Source organism: Cotesia typhae, unplaced genomic scaffold, assembly GCF_013202065.1.
Source record: "Cotesia typhae breed Kobodo isofemale line unplaced genomic scaffold, CoteBio_Ctyphae contig_48, whole genome shotgun sequence".
NCBI lineage: Eukaryota > Metazoa > Arthropoda > Insecta > Hymenoptera > Braconidae > Cotesia > Cotesia typhae.
The window spans coordinates 13,490,039-13,504,624 of record NW_027423756.1 but is presented as its reverse complement, the minus strand read 5'-3'; the positions used below and the strand labels follow the sequence as shown (position 1 = coordinate 13,504,624).

At 32.4% G+C, this 14,586-nt stretch overlaps 1 long non-coding RNA gene across 3 annotated transcripts in view; it reads right to left on the bottom strand.

The window, feature by feature from the left end:
- Window positions 1-14,586, bottom strand: part of LOC141529623 (uncharacterized) — a 36,250-nt gene that overhangs the window by 8,700 nt on the left and 12,964 nt on the right. Inside the window, exon 4 of one of the 3 annotated variants that reach the window (XR_012479626.1) lies at window positions 47-279. The exons of the other annotated variants lie outside the window; for them this stretch is intronic. This is a non-coding gene — a long non-coding RNA (uncharacterized LOC141529623). The remainder of the gene's footprint in view (window positions 1-46; window positions 280-14,586) is intronic. 3 annotated transcript variants of the gene reach the window in all.

Sequence of the window (14,586 nt, the reverse complement as noted above, 5' to 3'; positions counted from 1 at the left end):
CTGAAGTAGATATATAGTGACACAGGTACACTTGAGTCATACTTACAGTTATCCACACATACATAAAATATGTATACACAGTTGTATAGAATTTTAGTGAGCGGATTCTGGTGGAGACATCTCAATGATAAGATATCGGTTGCAGTCGTAGAAAAATTTTCTCGATGGACATCATGAACTCAGTCACAAATAATTTCGATTGCTTTTGAGAAAATCGTTTATCGAGGAAAAATATACTTTTGAGAAGAGTCAAAGCCTCGAACCAGGAGCCAGGACAGTCTGCGAAACAAAAGCAAATAAAAATAAATAAGCAAATAAAAGTAGGAGAAGAAAAGGGCAAAGGATAGTGTCGAGACGAAACAGCAATCAATAAAGAGGACGTTAGGAGCCGTTCGTTGGATTCCTTCAATCAAATTGGGAACATCAAAGCTATGGGGATGACTTGAAGAGTATAAGGAGTTCGGAGAATCATAAGAAAAGGACCTAAGAAGGTGGAAAGCATTCCTCAGGGGTAGAAGCCGGGAATTAGCTGGTATCTCGAACCCTCGAGACAAAGAGAACCACCACCACCACCACCACTGGCAACTACCATCACTGCTATTCTAGCCTGCTCCTTTGACCAACGACTCTCCGTCATCTCTAAGACTTTCGTTAAGCCAACCGAGCCAACATTTTCGAACAAAAGCTAATTAACGTTCTCTTATATACAATAGTAGGATTCAAGTTCGAGCAGTATAAGTAGGAAAATTTAAGAGCTAAGCTAGACTTATTTACTCTCTATTATCTCCAGCTCTAGTACTAACTTGTATGGTTGATAGAGAAAGAGAAGGGGTAATAATTAATCGGAAAAATTGAAATAATTTTCTTGAAATGGGGAAGTGGAGAAAATATGAAAGAATGAGAAAATATTGTTATCTGTCGGATTTTATGCAACTATTCCCCTGAAAATGGCGAGATTTTTATCTCTGGACAAACTTATCAAGGCATCAGAGTAATTAGAATGAGAAATATCTCGGTCTGTTTGATCGTAGACGTGCACATGACGACTTGAATTAATACTATATAAACTCTCATCTACAATTGTTTAAATCGTAAATCGTGAGTGTGGAAACCCGTAGCACTTTAACAGAGGACGTTGAATAAAAATAATAAATAATTATTTTGCGTGAGTTATGTGGTGCGTGGCATCATGACTTATTTATTTCTTATTTAAGATGCATACCATGCATATGCATTATATTTATTTACTGGCTCTAATAAAATTAATGCTTCGTTCTTCATTTTAGTTTTTCAAATATTCAATATTGCAATTATTCGCGATGATTAATCGGCTGAGCTTATTATTTATTTTATACTATATTATATTATAGTACGTAATAGCATTTAACAAACTATTTTATTAATTATATTCTATAGACAGGAAGCGGAAGTTTCTCCATGCCTAAATTTTCATTAATCATATTTACAAGCTGCATAATATGACAATTTATTTTTTTTATAAACGTCCAAAGATTTGATTTATAATTTATAATATTTTCTTTTAAATTTATTTAATTAATTGTTATTAAAATTAAATTGAATTTTTAATTAGCTAAAATTATTATTACAGTTTAACAATCTTTAAAACAATGGCCGTTCTTATCTACAGTTTACGACGAGGTTAAAGTCACGAAGGGTGAAGAGTGAAGGGATGAAAAAGTAGTATACCAGGAATAAGATGACAAGAAATATATATTCGCGCATGCGCCAGTGAAAAAAGCGAAATAAGAATAGTCCGAGGGAGAAGAAAGAAAGAAAAGTAAACCCTCGAGGACCAGTACAGTGTTCTAGTCGGACAGGGTGAGAGAAGGAACGCAAACGAATGGAAAGTACCCACCACCGAGCGTCGAGGGAGAAGGAAAATAGGGGTAGAGAGAGAGTAGGGGATGTAAATGCCCCTGTGATGTATCGGATCGATGCGCCAGCCAGCATCGCCAGCATCCAGACATCCCTGCTTTACTACGCAACCTAAAAACGTCCTCCGAGATGGATTGCTTGCTAAAATTTTTTATTTTTTAAATTTCCCGGATTAAAACGGCATTACATGGTAATAAGTTTGCAAAATATCCGATCTAGAGTAACTCCCTTTTGGATTACTCCCTCTTGATGACAACTTTGATAAATATATAATGTTAGAGAGTTTGTTGGGCGTTGGAAAATCCAATTGAAAGCCCAGCGACTCGGGATGTTACGCAATTACTTGAGTTACTTCGGAAGGATAACATTTACGGATAGAAGAGTGCCAAGAATTGTTGAGGGAACTTTGAATTGGTGGAAGCAGTTGTCGCAGATTCGACTTGAGAAGAAATGAAAAGGAAAACATGAGCTCGTTTTTAAAAGTTATCTCCAGTCGTAGCGAGTGGTCACCAGTCAAACTAAAACTACTGTTTGACTATGTATGTATCATAGGATATATATATATATATATATATATATATATATATTTTTAGCAAGCTGACCGCACCACCCGCAGGGCGTACACTCTAGTAAGCTCAACTTTTTAGTATAGGTAGATATATTTTCCGAGGAAAGCCTAGTTGTAGCTTAAAGTTACTTGGCACATACTTCTGCTCGCTGTCGGGGACAAACTTTTCGTGGGAGGAAACTGCATCAGGATGAGAAGCCTAATAGAAATAGAGACAGTTAAGTTCTAAGTCAAAAGAAGACTCGTGTTTTCTATTAATTGCCTGTGAAAGCTTCTTATAAAAAAAAAAAAGCTCAATTTTGTTTTGTCTTAGAAAAAGTTTACGATGCACGGGTATGCTTTCGAAAGTTAACGAACTAAGCCGATTAATGATAATAAATGAAAGATAAATTATTTTTATTGCATTAACATCACTAGTATGATTTCTTATTTCTCAAAGCACCGGTGGATTGATGTTAAAAGTAAGATAACTATAAAATTGTAATAACTAGTTATAAAAGTCAAGCTTACGTCGCTCATTAGTAAGGTTTCGTGTTAATTAGTTAACCAATATCAACATAATATTAGCATTCCAATGAGCTAAGAATAATATTATTTGTTCTTTCTCATATTATTTTTTTTCTATATATCATAAACTCTACCGGAATCAGAGCACAAGTATTCCAGGTGATACACAATTGTTATATTATTATGTTGGTTTAAGTATCACTGATACTAATCAAACTCTAAGTTAATATATGTGAATCTATTAAATGTTTGTTGATTAAATTAAATTTTTTTTTAATTAACAAACTATAATTTTTTGTAACGAGATAATTTATTCTATTAATGATATCAATTACGACCGGACATATTTTTATACAATCTTTTTAATTTGTTCTTAATTAAAAGTAAATTATAGTTTTAAAAAATAATTTTTAATACTTGCTGGAAATATTTTATTTTAATTCTATTATGATAAATTTTCAGGAAGAATTTAAATAATAAATTCTGAATGGATAAAACAAGGCTTGCGCATTGGAATCCTTTTTCAACCAATAGGACTCGTCGGAGGGTGAAAGTGATTTTTTAAAATTTAAAAGGGGTAGAGAATCAATCCGACAAGGTCTTCTTGTCGGATTGGTTAGTGCGAATATAAAATGAATAGGTAACAAAATTTTAGACATGCGCAGGTTGTATGCAAAACAATCGGAGTATCAAAGGACCAATGGAAGTCTAACTTTAAAATTGAGTTGAATTTATCCCTCGAGCAATAGCCACGGACTGAACCAGCGAGGGACGTCCCACAAAGTTCACCCTTATCATATCATGTGTGTCAGAAAGAAAGGGATCGAGTAATAAATGCGCAAGTTAAAAAAATGACGTAACCGAACGACCAATCACCCAGCAGGTGGCGGAGGGCGTTGTGTTTATGTGAAACTTTTGTTCATTTATATTTCCATTTGATAAATAAATAATGTTGTGTTGAAAAAGATAAATCTAGGGAGAAAAAGAAAGCATAGTAGACTTTAGAAAGAAACTTTTTGTGGAAATAAAAATTATAAAATTTACTGATAGAAACAAATTACTAAAAATTGTACATTAGTGTCGGGAGAAAGATATAGGGTTATATAAGCAGTCAGACACAAAGACTAGAAGCAAAGCCACGAGTTAAAATTGTAGAGGAAAAGGAAAAGTAAAAGTAAAAAAGAGTATAGCTAATACAAAAGATAAAACAGTGAACCACCCTCTTTGATCGTGTTGCTGTAAGGTAGTTGGCATCCATTTCTTATTTCTTTTAATCTTGCTTGCCCGCAAACGGGCAACCGGGCGTTAATTCAACGGCATTGATTGCCACACGAATCTAACCTCTCCCCACTAGTTTTTTCTGTAACCAACCGGTCTTTTCTCTCCTTTTTCCCTTTCCCACGAGCTCCGGTAGGGGGTTTTCCACCTTCTCTGCTATTACTTTTCGGGGAACTAATGGTCTTACATTTAATCGTGAAAATAAATTTCAATTCATTATTTTGTCATATATTTATTATCTAAATTAAGACTAGAAAAAAAGAAAAACGGTGGACAAGGTAAATAAATTTTTTCAGGGCATGATTTTAATGGGGGAAAAAAAAAAAAAATAATGATGAAGACATACTGAGGAAAATGACACCGAGCTCTCGTTCTCGTTCAATGCAAACGATCGAGATAAATGGTTAAAGAGAATGGTAAGGGCTGGAACATTGGACGGTGTGAGAAGAACAAGAAGATCTCAAGGGGGTTTACAGGGAAAAAGAGGGAAAATTTAGACCGAAGGAGAGAATAGGACGGGATAAAAGGCCAGAACATGAATGTGAGGGTCAATCTATAATAAAGCCTGGCGCTATCTTGACTAGCTAGCGCGGACACGAACACTGGGGAATCGTAAAAAAGGAAAAGAGGATACTGCTTAAGAACGGATTATGGGGGTGAAATCGTATGAACGATAGTCTGTGCTGTAGACACATGTCTTCACATGTGGAGAAACTTTCTCTATTAATATGTTTCGTTGTATCTGTGATGATACTTTGATGTCACTCGGAGATAACTTAACTCAACAGAGGATGCTTTTTTATTCAGATTCTGGGTGATAAGAAGATTAAAGCAACACTCGAAAGCTTTTTAAAAAATTAAACTTCTTAAAAAGAAATATTAGTGATTATTAATTTCATGAATTTTAACAAACCTTAAAGAATTTTCTAATATTATCTAAAATATCCATATATAATTTTTTTAATATGAATATTGGCCATATTAAATCATATTCGGCTTATTATATTTTTTTGTGAAATTTAGTTTTGAAAACTTCCGATAGGCGGCGCATGTGCGTTAAATTTTCTCGCTACAAGAGAGTTCATTTCTAAAATATAGATAAAAATTTTTTATTTCTTTTGTAGTTTAATTAATCACTAAGCTAAATTTTATTTTATACGATAATTATAATAAAAATTTCTTTTTTATTCTTATATTCAGCTAAAAAAATTTTTTTCACGGATTAGTTTCTTTTAAATTTGAAACTTTGAATAAACAAGACATTAATGAACGAAAAATCAGTCACGTGTAGTTACATTGGTGAGTTGTACTAACATTAGCGGAAGCGTAGGGTTGCTATAGTTACGTCACAAAAGTCACGTGAAACTAATAGTAATCCAGGAAAAATCCCAGACGGCTGACAAAAGAGGAGAAGAAAAGAAGACATGTATCGTCTGTGTAGTCAGAGGGTGGTTAATGAACCTAAATCCGTTTACGATAAATGCGATGCGAGGACACACAGAGCACGTCGCTTCGTTAAATAGTTTGCATCCAATTCAAACATCATCAAATGATGAAACGTAAGATAACTTTGAAGTCTAAACTGAAAATAAATTAATCTTCGCTGTAGTTTTTTATTTCGAGTAAACTTGAAATTGAATTACCGAGTTTAGGAAAACTTTCCCGATGATATTTTTTGCTTTTGTTGATCAGAGTTTTAAACTTTAAATAAATACAAAGTTATTAATGAATTAATGATTATGACAGATAGACTGTGTTGTAAAATTTATGTTACATTCGATTGATATTTCATTTCAATTCCATTTGCCTGGTTTTTGTGCAATCACGTTATATGTTCATTCATTCAGAGTGTACACGTGACCTCATTAAATACATGCACGCAAGCTTTGTTAGATTACATTATATTTGAAAAATAATTAATGATACTTTTCAATGTGGATTATTTATTTTGAAATCCCAGATTAAATGAAATTTAATATTTCATTTAAATTGTCTTATTTATTCCATTTAATTTAAGAAAATAAATTGTTTTTAATAACTCTTTACATCCACAATAATTTTTTTCCCACATAATTTTGTCAAGAAAGCCCAAAAAAATATCAATAAGTAAGCCTATTATAATTTTTCTCGTATTCAAGCTTGTGTAATTATTCCAAGTGATTTAATCCAGTTGTCAGTGATTGGTAATTCGACGCAATAGTATAAGAAATCGTTTTTCTGGAATACGAAAAAATTTATAGGGGAAACTCTTGTATATATTGTCAATGAATGCAAGCTTATTGATTTAATGAAAAGATGTCTGTTATTTACTCCATCGCCGGCTCCAAAAAAAATAATTAATTTAAGAAAAAAAAAGAAAATAGTTGTAATTTTATGTATGCATAGAAAAAGGTCGATGGACTTGTGATATAAGGATGAAGGGTGCCCTTGTGTTTGTCAGGCACCTGTTGACCCTGTCAGGTACCTTCGTGTGAAGCAAATTATTATGTGAATACAACTTCTTTTATGTCGGAAATTATAAACATTATGTTTACGTAAACGATAGTATCTTAATTGTAAATATATCCAAATGAGTTCACACAATGGCTGGTAGGATGAAAAATAATATCTTAATAGTAAATATTTAAGCATTACCATTTATCGTTGAGTGTAATAAAGGGTGAAATAAAATTCCGAGCAATATTGTTTTAATTTCTTATTTCTCAAGTTATTTTAACGTTCTTTTTGTTGCAGTAATTCCCGTTATTGAAGTTATATTTCACGTACTTTTCACATTCCTCCCCTGTATTTCCGCGGAATCCATAATATCACCGTCCGAGAGCGGGAAGGGGGGGGGGGAGAGAGTCTGTTCAACTAGCCTATATAAAACTAACAGTTTCTCGTGCTCGCGCAAACAATACCAAAATTATGTTCAAGAGAGTTTTCTTCCTTCGGGAAACTTAAGTTTTGCAATCTTTTCGAAATACTTTATTGTCTCTATATTATACGAGAACTTAAAACTTTCCATAGTTATTCAATATCCCTACATAGGATTGCTCCAGACAATCGTATATCGATATTAAAAACTGGACAATAAAACCTATAATAACTTTATTTCAATAAATCATGGAATTTTTTTTCTTTTAAAAAAATTTAAATCAAAAATTTTAAGTTTGCAATTTTTAGACTATAAAAAAATAATTTGTCGATTTTTAAGATAAAAATAAATTATTAAAGATAGTATCGGAAAATGTAAAGAAAAAAAATTAATTCGAAAGCGAAAAAAACTAAAAAAATAGTCGTAAGAGATTGGAGCATGAAAAGTTGGATTGTTTAATAATACGAAGCTTTTGGAGCCTATCTTACTCTCACAGATTTAGAGAAAAAGTAGACCTGGAAGAAGACATAACTGAGGGTGAGTTTGTCATAAAAGCAACCAACTCCACTTTTCTCCTTTCTCCACTCGGGTTGTCGCTTAACGAGATTTCTTTCAATTAAACTGTCTTCCCTCTTCTCTTTTCCTTTTCCGCCCCTCCAAAAATCGAGAAATAACAACCGACAGTCGCGTTATCGGAACTTGCCAGAAGTCTCTTTTTCTCCTTCTTCCTCAACTCTCTATTCTCAATAATCTTTCTTGAGTTCTCTCTCCCTCTGCCCATTTGCTGAACTTCGATAACGTTATCGCGATGCTGATGCGAAATTATCCCTCCAGTAAATCCTAAAAATGATCCTCATTGATCTTGCCTACCAAGATAAATGACTTTATTAAATATTTTTTAAAAATAATTCCCTTTTCTCCCGAGTAAATCGTAAAAGTTTATACTTGTGACATTTTAAAATTTTCCATTACTATGATTATCATTATCATTATTATTATTAGATTTTTTTTTTTATTGTAAGCACCGAGACGTATGGTGTTATTTTCTTATAGGCCAAACGAACATAGAACGTTATAGACGCATGAACAAGGTGGAAGTTACGAGAGTAGTGTTACACCGGACGCTCGTAATGTCAACTGACGTCTAATGTTTTACTATTTGCTTCTTCTTTATCTAGATCTTGGGTCTTGCTCTTTCGCTCGCAGGCTACAAACTTGTTATCTTTATTCTTGATTCTTATTTTTCATTTTTGATGCTCTTTTTCAACAAAATTACTTATAATATCTGGTAGTACCGGACAGACACACCCGGTAACGTCACGATCCGTCCAATTCCACAGAGAAATGCCCTCTTTATTATCTATTACAAGCAATCTACCATCTAAAACTCCTTTATTACTTATTTCTTAACGTTTAACTTTTTTATTTTATTTATTTACTTATTATTATTATTATTATTATTATTATTATCGTCATCTTTTAATCTAGATTATGTTTTTTCTATTTAATTTTATTTTACTCTATTTTATTCAGTCCAGTCGAATAAACTAAACACGATAGATTCTGTTGTATAAACTAGTCAGCTAATTCAGATCGACTGTACCGTTAAATTACCAGAGTCAACGATGTAATGAGAGGGTGAATACGGAGGGTAAGAAATTTATCCCCTACAGCTGATGCAACTCAGCTAATCACAGCGTCTCATTTGGGACTCTCATACGTGCCGGAATTAAATTATAAGGAAGAATATACTTGCAATTTTATAATTAATTTTAGCATAACTTATTTTAGAGAAGAAAAATAAATTATTTTAAAGTCTTAACGAAAAATTTTATAAATTTTTTAAGAAATTGTAAAAAATATAAATTTTAATTAACAAGAACAATTATTGAGAGCTTCAAAAATAATAAAAAAACAATCAGTCACCCGCCTATATTTGCTCATTAACGAACCCTTGGATAAAATAGCGCCAGAAAAGTAAAAGACAGAGGGGAAGAAATGACACAAGGGTCGCGTGCAGAATATCGAGACCAGAAACTCGTTACAATGCGCAAGAAGAACAATACGTTGTCCTCAAACGGACACAAATTACACTCGAGAATGGGCGCGATCTCGAGATTGTCCGTGTACGTTTCGAATTCAATTGGAACCCACGCACAGCAGAGAAGATATATATTTATGTATATTTGTATTTATCTTACAAACTTTTCCGTTGGTCTGAAAAAATTTCAGGTTGTTGAACTCGTCGCTGTTTTTAGCGATATTGTTTAAATTTATTTTATTAACAATTACGAGTGATGGAAGATGGTCATTTGAAAAGAAATTATAAACAAAAAGAAAAAAAAGTGTTGGGAAGAAAAGAATTTGTCGGAGATGACCCTCGCTTCGGCATTACTTCTCGTACCAGAAAAGGAATCTCATGATGAGATACCCAAGCGTCAGACCGCAAATAAATAAATCAATTAAAATTTAAATTCTACTGAAAGAATTAAATCGCTAATTGCTCCTGGTGAAAGAACGTGCAATGGATTTGCAATACAATGTCGCTTACGACGAAAGGGGCTTTGAGAAAAAATTAAATTTTAGCCCATGCTAACAAAATTAACATTGCAAACCTTTTAAACACACCGGTTATTTTTTTTTTTTTTTTCTTACTTCAATTATAAATTTCTTCTATTTTATGCAGCGAAGGAGTTTAACAATCGACAGAAAAAAATTTTGGGCAAACGGAAATGAGAAGTGGACAATTATTCAAATGAATTTGTTGTAACGAATAAAATAAATTAAATTAAATTAACCAACAGTTGTCAACCCACTCAAGGATAAGTCAAACGAAATTTATTGTTAGAAAAAGCAAAGTCTATTCATCCAGATGAGTTCTTCATTGCCAGCGCTGGACGCTCACGTACCAGAATAAGATCCGTTCATTTATTATATGAATATTAATGTCTACGAAATTAATGCAAAACAATTCTCTGGTTAAGTGAGACGAGTTGCTCTGCTCGAGCAATCGGTATGCAACGATACCTGCCACCCAGTTTTTTTCGATCGCTTTCAGTAAATAATGTTTTTATCATTTATTTATAATTGTATATATGTTATGTTGTTGATTCCGAGTATTTAAAGCATCACCTCGTGTTTGATCTGATTCCTGATTAATTATCCTGAAATCAATCAGTATGTACTCAAGATAAAATTGTAAATAAATATAGAGATATATCTGTAGGAATAAATTTTATATTTTTATTATTTATAGAAGCTTCAGGGTTATTGTTTTATTCATGATAATTTTAAAGAAATTGAATATCAAAGGTTTAATTTACCTGTTAAAGGCCAAATTATCAAGAAGATACATGAAGGTAAATATTAGAGAGAAAAAAATGTCAAGAAAACATTGAAAGAACAAGTAGGATTGATACTAAAGAGTTTGAACCTCAAACTGATGGTTTGTGTTATAAAAAGGGTGTTTAAAACATCCTCGGTCTCAGGACATTCTTCGGGACAGATCGACGAGGATCTTAGCAAATATTTGGTTAGTCTTTGATGGGTTTTAGCTCGGAAGGACTTAGAATGAGGGAGAGACAAGCCTCTGACTGGGTATATCTATACTCGTATACCACTGAAGCGTCGAAGGGATGAGGGTGAATAAAAATAAAAAAGTTGAGAAAGAAACGTCGTGGCAAGAAGTTGGTGGGCAAGGATGCTAGGTCTGATCCAAGATCGAGCATCGAACAAACGGATGAGCCGTTAGACTCCGGGAATGCCGAGCATTTTTATTGGATCCAGGTTAGACGGGCTAACCATTTCCTTCTGTCTTCTTTTATCGGTTTTATTCGTTTCTTATACTCATCGGGAATCCGATCAGCCAAACGGAAGCATCAGGATAAGAACACCTTACCCGTACTATAACATTTGATTTCGATCTTGTATGTACCTACTTCTCGAAAGAACAAGAACAAAAAACAAGGATACTAGACGAATATCATCACTCAACGCGACCATATCCAAAGTGTTAAAGACTTATAAAAGTGTATTAGACCTAAAAAAATAAACAGAATCACACATTCCGTATCATCATCATCATCATCATCATCATCAATTCCAACATTTCGAATTCCGTGATCTGATTTTTATCGCTCTTTCTCTTAGTATTGGTGAGGGAGAACTGAACAGAGGGTTACTTCAGGCCGACTGCTAGGTATTTTTCGAAATAAGATACCCTTTTGAACTAAAGAATGATACTCATTACTAATGTTGTGACGGGAATCCGTTTTAGGGTTCGCAGAATCGAGTTACACTGAACTATGGTGTTGGATTTCTACATAATATCAAATCATTCTTTCGATGCTTTCGATTTATTACTATCGTTAGTACCATTAATATCGTTTTACTCAAATAGTTTATTATTGTTCTAAGAAAACACCCATGAAATAAAATTTTCTAATTTGGACTACGAATTAAACGAATAAAATATTTATCACAGTTAACAATTTTATAAAAATTTGAAAAGCTTCTCGAGCTGTAATATTCCTTTTAATATACAATAAAAAATTTTAAACTTAAATAGTAGACATACGTGCATGGTCTATATCTACTTAAGCATCGACCCGTCTTCTATCCACGTGATCCACCGTACAATAACATTGGTTCTCTTCCGCTTTGTATTTTGTGAGTCAATTCGAAACATGAATCGTATAATAATTCAGTAAAGCAAAGGAAAATACGGAAGATATTATTCGTCCCACCTCGTGCTCGTCTTGAATCAACTCCATATTTATGGTCAAGGCGCCGTTTTGAAATTCTCCGCTCAGACTCTCCCTATTATATATACACCTACATTTCCCCACTGCACACATCAACCAACTCAAGCTAAACTCCTTTGGGACCACATCATAAACCAGACATAAAAAACTACCATTTTTTTTTTCCATAAAATAAATTACAAATGCTAAAAAAATATCAACTTTACTTGCAGCGCTAGTTTTTAAAAGCCCGTCTAGAATTTAAATCGAAGAAACATTTTATTCTTAATATTAATTGCGGTAAAAAGTGATATTAATTAACGTAATTAATATTGTCTTTACACGGTATGTAAGAAAGTGATCGATTACTGACGGTAACGGATCGTTTGCCACACATAAAGACTCCGTCAAAGCAGTTTCCACTTCCGTAACGTCTGGCAGCCTTTCTTTTTTTATCTTTCTGTGGAACTCACGCTCCAACTCTCACCACCTCCGTTTGTCTTTCCTCCGAGTCCATCCAAATGGAATAGAATAGAAGCGTGATCCCGTCTCTACCCCTACATACTTTACACCCTATTCTTACTATACCTATTCTTGCTTTTACTATTTACTGTATACCGTCGATCGAACAGTACCCAATGCTAAATAGCAGAAACATAATTTTGTGAGTGCAGAGAAATTGCTTTATCGAGTGGAATAATGGACCGTATTCATCGGCCCTCACAATTTCTCTTCTCTCATTTAGACTTTTGTAATTTTGTTTTTTGCGTAGACAAAATTTGCTTCTACACCCAAAAAAGAAAAAAATAATTATTATGTCTTGTGTCAAAAAATACTATTGTAATTAAAAAAATTATTGTCTATGAATAAAATTAAAATCTCAACAGAAATTTGTTAATAATAATTAAATTTAAAAGCAGCGTAAGACTGTAAAATTTTGTTATTACAAAAAATGAGAATTTTGAGTAAGAAAAAAAATTTTAATTTTTTTTTTTTTGATAATAATAAATATTAAAAATTGAAAAAATATTGTAATGATAAATCTTATTCAATTTCAACGATTAAAATTGGTCGCTTTAAACTTTACAATAATATTTCATCACTGAGGACAATTGTCCGAGTAAAAATGATAAAAATATTTTTATAATTTTTTCACCACCAAGAATTGTACCTCTTTGTGGAAGCACTCAAGAAATCGCATTTTTTTTTTTTTTTTTTTTTTTTTTTCATCTTAAAAAGACTAGACACGTAAAGTGCTGGAAAATTGAGTATACTAGCCGGAGAATAGCAGCGCTCAGCGTGAGCATAAAAAGCAGAAATGTTCAGGCTCATTCATTTTGAATTATTATTCTATTTGAATCAAATTACTGCTAGTTTATTCTCCGTTAATTGATTATTTTTTTTTTTTAACTTCCCGCTAAGAAAATTAAAAATTTTGAAAAATTGGGAAAATTTAAATTTTTGCTTCCGGATGTGTAAATGGCCATAAATCCTAAAATAATGGCTCTAAATGCAATATTAACCACTATAAATTGTTCCTCGGGAAATTTCCTACAAGATACGTTTGTGTTTTATAGAGAAAAAAAATTTTTTTTGACAGATATTTAGACTTAAAAAAAATTTCAAAAATCGAAAATTTTAATTTGAGTTTCCGGACCTTCAAGTGGCCATAACTCCTAAAATAATGGCTTTAAATGCAATTGTAACCACTCCAAATTGTTCCTCGGGAAATTTCCTACAAGATATGTATGTGTTTTATACGGAAATAATTTTTTTTTTAAAGATATTTAGACTTTAAAAATATTTGAAAAATCGAAAATTTCAATTTTTGTTTCCGGATCTTTAAGTGGCAATAACTCCTAAAATAATGGCTTTAAATGCAATTCTGACCATTCTAAATTATTCCTCGGGAAATTTCCTACAAGATACGTTTGTGTTTTATGGAGAAAAAAATTTTTTTTTGACAGATATTTAGACTTAAAAAAAATTTCAAAAATCGAAAATTCAAATTTATGTTTCCGGATCTTCAAGTGGCCATAACTTCTAAAATAATAGCTTTAAATGCAATTCTAACCACTCTAAAGTGTTCCTCGGTAAATTTCCTACAAGATACATTTGTGTTTTATGGAGAAAAAAATTTTTTTTTGACAGATTAGACTTAAAAAAAATTTCAAAAATCGAAAATTTAAATTTGTGTTTCCGAATCTTCAAGTGGTCATAACTCCTAAAATAATGGCTTAAAATGCAATTCTAACCACTCTAAAGTGTTCCTCGGTAAATTTCCTACAAGATACGTTTGTGTTTTATGGAGAAAAAAATTTTTTTTTGACAGATATTTAGACTTAAAAAAAATTTCAAACATCGAAAATTCAAATTTGTGTTTCCGGATCTTCAAGTGGCCATAACTCTTATAATAATGGGTTTCATAGCAATTTTGACCACTCGAAATTGTTTTTCTAATTTTTTTCAATTGTTTTGATATTAAATAACACATGTTACGAGATTGCTTTAAATGCACGACAATTTGATAATAAGTGTTCATTTTCTCCGATACTTTTTTTAAGTATTTGTTATAATTTTATAACAGGGATAATTAAAAATAATAATAACAATAAGATGAACGCGCGTCGATTGCAACTCTGAAGAAACGGCAATTAAAAACTGAGATGCCGATTGTGCACTGAAGAATTCCCTTCTTCATTCTTAATCCCTTATTCCGTTGATGTGCAGGCGTAACG